This window comes from Bison bison, unplaced genomic scaffold (assembly GCF_000754665.1).
Source record: "Bison bison bison isolate TAMUID 2011002044 unplaced genomic scaffold, Bison_UMD1.0 scf7180017864316, whole genome shotgun sequence".
NCBI lineage: Eukaryota > Metazoa > Chordata > Mammalia > Artiodactyla > Bovidae > Bison > Bison bison.
The window spans coordinates 1,869,436-1,879,280 of NW_011494888.1; positions in this window are offsets into that span (position 1 = coordinate 1,869,436).

A 9,845-nucleotide genomic window follows, 5' to 3' on the forward strand; every position below is an offset into this window, starting at 1 on the left:
CCAACAAAGGTTCGTCTAGTCAAGGCTATGGTTTTTCCTGTGGTCTTGTATGGATGTGAGAGTTGGACTGTGAAGAAGGCTGAGCGTCGAAGAGTTGATGCTTTTGAACTGTGGTGTTGGAGAAGACTCTCGAGAGTCCCTTGGACTGCAAGGAGATCCAACCAGTTCATTCTGAAGGAGATCAGCCCTGGAATTTCTTTGGAAGCAATGATGCTAAAGCTGAAACTCCAGTACTTTGGCCACCTCATGTGAAGAGTTGACTCATTGGAAAAGACTCTGATGCCGGGAGGGATTGGGGGCAGGAGGAGAAGGGGACGACAGAGGATGAGATGGCTGGATGGCATCACTGACTCGATGGACGTGAGTCTGAGTGAACTCCGGGAGTTGGTGATGGACAGGGAGGTCTGGCGTGCTGTGATTCATGGGGTCGCAAAGAGTCAGACATGACTGATAGACTGATCTGATCTGATCTGAAGCTGTTTCAGATGCCTTCATATCTGCTTTTATGAGAAAAAGTACAAGAAGATTCCCTTAAGGCAGCATTAGGCATATGGTGAACTTCAAGTATTTGTGGGAGATAAAAGGAAAGAAAATGTAAATGCAGTTTTTCTGTAATTGCTGTGCTGTATGCTTTTTCTGGGGCTTCCCAGGTGGCACTAGTGGTAAAGAATCTGCCTGCCAATGCAGGAGGCATACGAGATGCAAGTTTGATCCCTGGGTTGGGAAGATCCCCTGGAGGAGGGAATGGCTACTCACTCCAGTATTCTTTCCTGGGAAATCCCATGGACAGAGGAGCCTGGCAGGCTATAGCCCATGGGGTCACAAAGAGTCAGACACAACTGAAGCGACTGAACGTGCACACATGCTTTTTCTAATACATGCCAAAGAAATCCTCATGTTGATGCACTGAGGAAATTTGTCGATTCTTTACAATATTACCTTTTTATTTGTGCCTATTAACTTAGAAGGGCTTCCCAGGTTGTACTAGCAGTGAAGACCCCGCCTGCCAATGCAGGAGACATAAGAGACGTGGGTTAGATCCCTGCATCGGGAACATCCCTGGAGAAGGAAATGGCAACCCACTCCAGTTACTTGCCTGAAGAATCCCCATGGACAGAGAAGCCTGGCAGGCTGCAATCCATGGGGTCACAAAGAGTCGGACATGACTGAAGCGACTGAGCACACACACACGCATTAGCTTAGAAATGTGTTTTTTGGTGCTGTACATAGTAGCACTGGGTATCAACCACAGGTAGATCTGGAAACAAAATTGTCAGTCAGTGCTCTGAGCATTCTCAGTGTCCCTTAGACCATCTACCCAAGGACAGAGTTCTCCTGGCTTGTGTCAGCGCCCTTTCTTTAGAGCTGGGCAGCTCAGAGTGCTGGTGCCACCCACTCTCTCCCTGTCATCCGGGAATGCCGACCCTGGAAGTGGTTGGGGGGTAATGACTCCTATGCTACAGATGGAGGTGGGGCCCGAGACTCAGAGCAAGGGTCGTGTGGAGTCTGGACATAGATCTTAGAATTCCTGCCATCACACACAGTGAAAAGTTAAGAAAAAGGGCTGGCAAAATGCATTACTAGAAATGCAAATGAAAAATCCAACAGCCTCATCTGTGTGCTCACACCTGGGTCAGCGAGGGCTGCTCCAGACGACACCACTGTCTGCATCGCCGGGACCCTGATGCCAAGTCCAATCGGGCTGCTTAGAGACCCTCAGTGTAAAAACCAGCCCTGTCCTGCATTGGCAGTCTTCTTCTCTCTTGCTGACTTTCATTTTCGTATTTCAAAATACTCTAACGTCTTTATCACAAAGCTGTTGCCATTGTCTATGTCCAGAAATGCCAAGTACAAGAGCTCTCTGACAACATTAACTTGGCCACATCTGTCTAACTGTGAATCAGAAGCCTGTTGTCTGTAAGCTGGTTTAAATATAGCCTGTGCAAGTAATCTGAGATGTGGAAAGCAAGGTTTTTGCTTTGTATAGTCTCATTTTTAGCTATGAGAAATGTCTTGTTCCTTTCCATAATTGAACTGCGTATTATTATATACAGACTTGTGCTTATGTAGTTATGCATATATTTGTAATTCACTAAAGTTTCCTTGGCTCATGGTCACTATCAACATAACATTTTCACTTTGTTGTAAAAACAAACTCATGTCGGATGTAGTGGGATAACTTTTAGGAGCCTGGGATTAACATACACACTACCATATATAAAGTAGATAAACATCAAGGACTTACTGTATAGCACACTCAGTATTTTATAATAACCTGTAAAAGGGAAGAATCTGAAAAAATAGATAAATATGTATGTATAATGAAATCACTTTGCTCTACACCTGAAACTAACACAACACTACAAATCAACTATACCTCAATTAAAAAGCAAAAAAAAAACCTCATAAAAAATAAATAAATAACAATGGAAGACAGTTTGTCAGTTTCTAAAAAAATTAAAATACAGTTACCATCAGATCAGATCAGATCAGATCAGTCACTCAGTCGTGTCCGACTCTTTGCGACCCCATGAATCGCAGCACGCCAGGCCTCCCTGTCCATCACCAACTCCCGGAGTTCACTCAGACTCACGTCCATCGAGTCAGTGATGCCATCCAGCCATCTCATCCTCTGTCGTCCCCTTCTCCTCCTGCCCCCAAACCCTCCCGGCATCAGAGTCTTTTCCAATGAGTCAACTCTTCACATGAGGTGGCCAAAGTACTGGAGTTTCAGCTTCAGCATCATTCCTTCCAAAGAAATCCCAGGGCTGATCGCCTTCAGAATGGACTGGTTGGACTCCTTGCAGTGCAAGGGACGCTCAAGAGTCTTCTCCAACACCACAGTTCAAAAGCATCAATTCTTCGGCACTCAGCCTTCTTCACAGTCCAACTCTCACATCCACACAAGACCACAGGAGAAACCATAGCCTTTACTAGACGGCCCTTGACTAGAGTTACCATATGACCCAACAACTGCATTCCTAGGTACACACCCATGAGAGATACAAATACATGTGTGCACGAAGCTTGCCCACGATGTTCACAACAGCATTGTTCCTAACAGCCAAAAACTGGGCACCCCTATATGCCATCCACTGATGAATGGATAAACAGATGTGGGCTGGCCAGCCAATGCAATGTTATTCAGCAATTTTAAAAGTATGAAGTATGGACACCCACCACACATGGACAAACCTTGAAACATTATCCCAAGTGAAAGAAGCCAGTCACAAAAGACCACATACTGTATTGATTCCCCTTGCCCACAACAGGCAAATCCATAAAGATGCAGAGAGTGTTAGCCATTGCTTAGGGCTGGGCGTGGGCCAGCTAGGGTGATTGAGAACCAACTGGTAATGGGCACAGAGTCCCTTTGTGTAGTATTAAAATGACCTAAAAGGCAGCGGTGACTGCTCTCTGAATATGTGAGAAAACACACAACTATATACTTTAAATGAGTATATTTTATGGTGTATGAGGTATATCTCAATAAAACTATAAAAACAAAAAGACCTAAGGCCTAGCCTGCTCAGGCTGTCATAACAAATCTATCACAGACGAGGCAGCTTCAACAGACGTGTACTTCTCACTGTTTCGGAGGCTGGACACCCAAGAACAAGGCACAGACAGATTCAGCGTCTGGTGAGGACCCAGGTCCTGATCCGTAAATGGCATCTTCTCTCTGAGTCCTCACAGGGTGGAAGGGGCAAGGCACTGGAGTGGGTGTGTGTGTGCTCGGTCACGTCCAACTCTTTGCAAGCCCATGGACTGTAGCCCACCAGGCTTCTCTATCCATGGAATTTTCCAGGCAAGAATACTGGAGTCAGTTTCCATTTCCTTCTCTAGGGAAACTTCCTGACTCAGGGATCAAACCAGGGTCTCCTTTGTCTCCTGCCTTGGCAGGCGGATTCTTTCCTCTGTTCCACCTGGGAAATCGGGCAGGGTCTCTGTTATAAGGGCACTAATTCCAGCTATGAGGCCTCCACCCTCTGACCACATCACCACCCCAAGACCCTGCCTCCTAAAAGCATCACGTTGTGAGTTAGGTTTCAATGCAGAAAATTAGGAAACACAAGCCTTCCATCTATAGGAACTGGAACACTCATATCAAATTTTCTGATTTAATATTTGAGGTCAACTTAGTCCAAAGGCCTGGGTTCAGATCCCAGCTTTGTCACTAGCAGAGTGTGCCCTGGGCAATCCCTTAATCTCTCTGCTTCTGTTGCATCCTCCTCCTTTTGTATGAAGCAAGATTTATTTCACAAGTGACTTGAGACTAAGTCCACATCTACCACCGAGATACTGTGGGTCTTGACTTTCACAAAGGCCGAATAAGAAAGCTGTATCGTGCGATGCAGACCAAGGATGGCAGCCCTGCGTTGCTCTGGAGGTCTTCCCTGGGAGGCTCTGACTTTAAGAGACAGGAGTGTCCCTGGCCTGGGGCGTCTTTCCAGGCAAGGGGAGTTTGAACCACGGAAACCGTGTGGCTACAAGAGAGCCAGGATGGGTGTGTGCCAATAGGCGTGCAAGACAGTCAAAATCTCACTTATCAATATCTACTCTAATGTATGCCTGACACTCTTACATTGATGTCATTAGACTTGATAGAATCTGTCGACTTGTGAAACTTGAGTTGGAAATACTTTGTCCAGCTTTACCTTTTGTGTGCCTCAGACGATGGGGTCAGGGTTGTTTTGTGTCATTTTATTGGCATTTGCAAGAATATAAAGCTGGTTCTTAAGTAGCTAACACAATATTTCATTCGCGATGCCAGCAGCTCGTTCTGATTACGTAAAAAGTGAGAGGAAAACACCCCCCTGGCTGTGCAACAAGGTGGCTTTCAGCTTATCATAAATGAGCTCCCCTCACCTACCCCAGCTCCACCTGTTTCCCTCCTTCACAGCAGAAAGAGGGGTCTAGAAATGAAACCACAACAGAAAAGGTGTGTTGTTTGATGAGCTCTCTAACTACCACACAAACACACAATTAAAATGACAAAAAGCATATGTGCACAACCTGAGAGGTGCACACACTAACGGCACTAATGTCTGTAAAGATGCACAGCTGGCACCCGCCTGCTGTGAAGGAAGCCCCGTCCACGGGGTGAAGGGTCAGATGGACACAAAACTGCTCTGCACACGTTCTCTGTTCCTTGCTTCGCTCCTGACAGAGGCTCACCGCACTGACAGGCGAAGAACCTGCTTCTAGGCTTTGAAATCGTGTCATATGTCCCTCCTTCAGTTCTCCCTGGTCCAGGGGCTCCCAATCTCAAAGCACGAAGCCTTCACAGGGAGCCTGTGAGCTGTATGACACACCTCACTCGAGGGAGAGACCTACAGGCTATTAGGCTCATGTCCCAGGGAAACATCACCTTGATATGCAAAATGAAAAAATAAAGAAACAGGGTAACAGTGATTGCAAGAGAGTGGCTTGAGCTTCACCCCATCTCATAAGCATGTTTTAACTCATTGTGACAAGCAGCCACTCCTCAAAGTGTCAAAGCGATGACTGTGGATTTCCTAAATTTAAAACCTCGCTGTCAAAACGCACAGGTGTACCTGTAGTACATCATGGAACCAGACTGACAGGAATGGGGCACACCCATTCTGCCACACCCAAGGAAGATTTCTCCCCAAGGAAGATTTCTCTCCACAAGCTGCAGGAGTCATTGTCTGCCAAGCTCTTCAAGGCAGGCTGGGAAGCATGTTTGGAAAACAAAGAACTTTTTAATTGTTGCTGACATGAATGAACTCTCTGAAACAACAGCTGTGTCTTGAGATTACATTACAAGCTTGTGAGCAGGCTGCAGAGCTTCCTCATACAAAGACAACTCCAAAGAAGCCTGTTAATTGTTTCCGAAAAAAATTCCCAAGTGAGGGATGCCTCATTTCAGTTCCTGCGGGTTGCAGTCACTGTAAGTTTACAGAATGAAACTGAGAAACAATCTTTGTATTGACTTCGGCGGGTAAAAACCAAAATCCAGGTGGACAGCTTGGACCAGAGTGGGAAGTCTGTTGTCAAGGTTATCCATGTGTCCAGCCTAAAAGTTCGCTAATGGCAATGACATCTGGCTATTAAAATACCATCCCAGGAGATGATTTCCTTCCTGTCTTTCTAGTCACAGAATGTCTGGTGCTGGCTATAAATTATGGACAGAAGAACTCATTTGGAGAAATGTTGACCCAGTCATACTTCACAGGTTTATTGCTACCCTGAGAGAAATGAACCTTGTGAAATTATAACCGCCAAACTACAACCAAGATCCTTCCAAAGGCAGACCTCCAGCAAGCAGAGGAGAAGGTTAAGGATGGGGGAGGGGCATCAAGCGTGCTCAAGGAGGCAGGAAGAGGGCCAAGGAGACTGGGTTTAGTGAGCAGCCCAGGGGGTCTGACGTCGAGGGAATGATTACCACACTGTCTCCAATTCCCTTCATCAAGCAGCCTTACTTGAGATTCTCACGTCTTCAGGGTAAGTGATTATAACAAAAGTGCATGTAAAATGCAGAGAGAGTATGTTTTCTCTAACCTTCACTGGATTCTCAGAAGACCCCAGAAGCTAAAACTGCTAAAAAAAAAAGTAAAATAAAATAAGCTGGTCATGGAGGACTGAAGAAAGCTGTAAAGCCTTTGATCCTCCTTCCACGGGGAAGTGGGTTTTCTCTCCCCTCCCCACAGATCTAAACTGGACCACGGCTGCTTTTACCAGCAGGACGCTGGGGACGAGCTCCAGGCTCGGCCTGGACAAGCAATGCAAGCACCGGGGTGCTGGAGCCCTGAGAATATGGTCCATGAGAGGCTCCCACCGCACACAGAAGACCCAGAGGATGCGATGCTGGAGAGAGAGAGAGGCCAGGCAGCACCAGGGCACCTGATGTGAATGGAGAAATCAGATTTGAGTGGATCCTGCAGGCCCAGCTGCTGCCAAACTGAGCAGAGACGAATCATCCAGCCAGCCCTTCCAGAGTTCCTGACCCACAACATCATGGATGACGTGATATAGTGGTTCTAAAATCACAGAAGTCAGGGATAACTTGCTTTAGAGCAAGAGATAAAGTTAACACACCTTCAAAGAGACTTAAGAATGTCACATACCACTCAAAACTTATGGACAGTCTGTAAAATTATAAACAGAAACATAATTCTAAAACAAAACGTGTGGGTTCCTGTACAATTTCTGTGTTGCTTACCAGTGAAGCTCTCTTTCAACAACTTCTTAGTTTTAAAAAAAAATTTTTTTAACTTGCCAAAAGAGAAACATTAAAAAAAAAAATCAGAACTTAGCATTTTCAATGCAAACAATGCAAATGATGTTTAGGTTTATTTCATTTTCTTGACTTTCCATCCTGCCTACTTTCCTGCCAGTCCTCCATGCACCTTCTTGTATGTTCTGCTCACACTTGTTCTCGGCTCATCTTACCCTCGATGCCTCCTCACCTTATTAGTTCATAGCCACTGTAAAATGGTTTTATTCCCAAATGACTTACAGAAGAAGTTCTTTCCTGAATAACCTATAGATCCTTCACTGCCTAATAGATTAGTTCTCATTTTATTTTTGCTAAAGATTTGTCTAGGTAATTTGCCCGACACAAAGAGAAACTCCTAAAAATAGAAAAAAAGAAAAGAAAAAAAAAAAAAGCCTAATAATTTTACTTAAGTTTAGATCCTATTACTTTTCTATAATTTCCTCTCCTATCCATTGAAACAAAAGGAAATGTTAACTTTATAAGACACAATCTGGTTAAAGTGAACTTGCATAATTTCTTCTCCTCTCACTTACCTGGAATAAAAACTTAGGAATTCTCATGACTCTTGGATCTACCTTAAGTACCATCCTCACAACAAAAACTCCAATCATGATTCTATTTTAAACTGGATTTTCTAATTCTATGTAACAATCAAAATGGGTTTCTCACCAATTCTTACTTTAGCCTGCTAACTTTGGCATTAGCATCTTCCTAGTATTTTGAGAAGACATGGAGGAGAGAGTGAGAAGAGTCCTTATCGGTATTGTTGAATGTTTGCTTCACGCTCGCTGGATTTGGCAAGTTTCTACATCTCATTCTTTCTCTGATGAGGTTTTTTAGAAATTCCTCCATTTCTGAAGTTCCCTTGATTACAGAAAATATTATTATTCCCTGTATGTCTAAGTCAAAAGATGCTGATATTCAAAATTTTTATTCCAAACTCAGTCAAAATTTCATTCATTTTTTCCCCCAAGTTAATGTGGCAATGGATGTGTCAAAATACAGTGAAACAGTTTGGTAAAATACCATACCTCAAAATGATGGCATATAAACATTGAAATTCTCTGTATAAATCTGGAAAATATGTATGTTATTAAATTAAAAACCATAATGCAAATATATGCATGCATAATTACTGAAACAGTTTAAATATGAAAAAATTTCAAGGTACTATAAAATGTAAAAAGCAGTTGTGTCTGTTGAATTTTGACAAGTATGCTGAAACCACTCAATGGGAAAAGAGCAGCCTTTGCAACAAAATGTAGTGGGATAACTGGACATCCGCACGTGAATGATGAAAATGGAGCCCTGCCTCTCGCCAGACAAAACTAACTCAGCATGGACCGCAGGTAGAAGTGTTAGAGCCAAATGTGTAAAACTCTTAGAAGAGAACATAAGAGCAAATCTTTGTGACCCTGACTTAGACAACGGTTCCTTGAGCAAAGCACAGGGACAAGAGAAAAAGAGAGAAATCAGACTTCGCGAAAATTAAAATCTTTTGTGCTGCAAACAATACCATCAAGAAAGTGAAATAACAAGTCACAAAATGGGAGAAAACATTTGTTAAACAGGTCTGATAAGGAATCTGTGTTTGGAATAAAACAAAGAAAACTTACAAGTCAATAACAAAAAGACAACCCAATTTAAAAATGGGTAAAGAATCTAAATAGACCTTCTTCCAGATGATCAATAAGCAGAAGAAAAACATGCCCAACCTCAGTAATGATTAGGGAAATACCAAAGAATAGCATAGTGAGATGCCATCTCACATCCACTAGAATGGCTATCATTAAAAGGACAAAAAAAAATATAACAAGCATATGCAAAGATTAGGAGAAATTGGAGCCCTCATATATTGCTGGCAGATGTTTTAAATGGTGCAGCCACTTTGGAAAATTTGACCATTTCTCCATCTGTTAAACATATAGCTTCCACAGGACTCAGAATTCCACTCCTGCATATAAACCCAAGAGAAAAGAAAACACAAATCCACATAAAAAATCATTTCTAATGTTCACAACAGCACTGTTCATAGAAACTAAAAAGTGAAAACAACCCATGTGTTCCTCCACTGGTGAAGGAACACTGGTGAAGGTCAATTATTCTGTTGAATGAAAAAAGCCAGTCATAAAGATCACATGTTGTATGAGTTCATTTTCATGCAATTATCAGCATGTGAAATTTGTAAAGCAGAAAGTAGATTAGTGATCGTCAAAGGCAGGGAGTGAAAGTGTTGGCAGAAACTGGGAGTGACCGCTAGTTTGAGAGTTAAAGAATAAACTGTGATGGATCCAGGCCATGCAATATTATTCAGCAACAAAAAGAAGCTAAATCATTCAGTTCAGTTCAGTCCCTCAGTCGTATGGAACTCTTTGTGACCCCATGGACAGCAGCACGCCAGACCTCCCTGCCCATCACCAACTCCTGGAGTTCACTCAGACTCACATCCATTTGGTCGGTGATGCCATCCAACCATCTCACCCTCTGTCGTCCCCTTCTCCTGCCTTCAATCTTTCCCAGCATCCAGGTCTTTTCAAATGAGTCAGTTCTTCACATCAGGTGGCCAAAGTATGGAGTTTCAGCTTCAGCATTAGTCCTGTCA